This window comes from Bubalus kerabau, chromosome 13 (genome assembly GCF_029407905.1).
Source record: "Bubalus kerabau isolate K-KA32 ecotype Philippines breed swamp buffalo chromosome 13, PCC_UOA_SB_1v2, whole genome shotgun sequence".
In the NCBI taxonomy this organism is placed as follows: Eukaryota; Metazoa; Chordata; class Mammalia; order Artiodactyla; family Bovidae; genus Bubalus; species Bubalus kerabau.
Genome location: NC_073636.1, coordinates 49,966,343 through 49,967,697, shown reverse-complemented (window position 1 = coordinate 49,967,697; position 1,355 = coordinate 49,966,343). Strand labels below are relative to the sequence as shown.

Here is a 1,355-nt window from a genome sequence, read left to right as displayed (position 1 = left end):
ATAATGAAAATAGAGAACATGGTTTATTCATTGAAATGTGATATCTACAAAGCCATCATTCCATCTGGAATGTGATCATCAAGCAGAGACAAGAGTGAATACAGGAGAGTAATTTGTTTTAAAAAATCACTATGGACTACATTGATGCTTTGCCCAAGAAAAGGCTGTCATTATCCACTAATGGATAGTGTTTGACACTATCCATTCTTATCAGATCTTCACGATTATAAAAGACTATGATTTGAAATTAGCATATTTACATTGAGCATGGGTCAATAGAGTTCCAACTGCTTCGTGGTCTCTTTAATAATTCCAAGAAGCTTTATCTATTTGGTGTAAAACACTATATATACTAAGTGTTATAACATATATCAGAATATATTCGGTCCTAAGGTACCATCAGGAGCTAATAAGTAACCACGTGAAACACAACCACGTTAGACTGTGGGATGTGTGCAAAAGTGAGATTTCTTTTAGATTTTGCTTTCAGGAAGAGTTACCTAAGACACAAGAACAAATGGCATATGCAAAAACTAAAATCTTCCTAATGAAGGAAAATGGCAAGAGCCATAGGGTGGGAAGATAAAGGAGAACTTATTGGATGGCCAGAATGAAGAGTTTATAGGATGGATGGTTATGGATATTGAGGCTGAAAATTAAGGAAGATAAAGTATAAAACTTGGAATGCTCCATTTAGAAATGTAAAAATTTTTTCATTATTAATTGCAGTACTTTTTCAGAGCCTCTAACAGGCAAATGGGCTTCCCTGGTGGCTCAGAGGTTAAAGTGTCTGCCTCCAATGCGGGAGACCCAGGTTCGATCCCTGGGTCAGGAAGATCCCCTGGAGAAGGAAATGGTAACCCACTCCAGTATTCTTGCCTGGAGAATCCCATGGACGGATAAGCCTGGTAGGCTACAGTCCATGGTGTTGCAGAGTCGGACACGACTGAGCGACTTCATCTTTGAACAGGCAAATGTGCACTGTGACTCTCTGAGAAAAAATGTATGTAGCATGCATAATCTCAATGGCTTGCTTCATGAAATTCTGGATATGAGATATATTCCTGCCCATCTGTGATGTACTTTTAGGGAAACTCTATTTAAGGGAATTTAAAACTTCTTCATAATGTGTAAGCAGTAATATTTATTAATAGAATCAGACCAGCCCCCAAAGTATTTGGAGTTTACACCTACTATGAATGATCTAAAAATGACCAAATTCTAAATTGAAAGATAATTTGGAGCCATCTGGTGCAAGGAAAGATATATGCATCTGAATGCAGAGTTCCAAAGAATAGGAAGGAGAGATAAGAAAGCCTTCTTATGTGAACAATGCAAAGAAATAGAGGAAAGCA

General features: G+C 37.4%; 1 non-coding gene across 1 annotated transcript; it reads left to right on the top strand.

Annotated features, from left to right (window-relative positions):
- Window positions 1-763: 763 nt before the first annotated feature.
- Window positions 764-836, top strand: TRNAW-CCA (transfer RNA tryptophan (anticodon CCA)). The gene has a single exon. It is a non-coding gene; the product is annotated as a tRNA-Trp (tRNA).
- The last annotated feature ends 519 nt before the right edge of the window (window positions 837-1,355 follow it).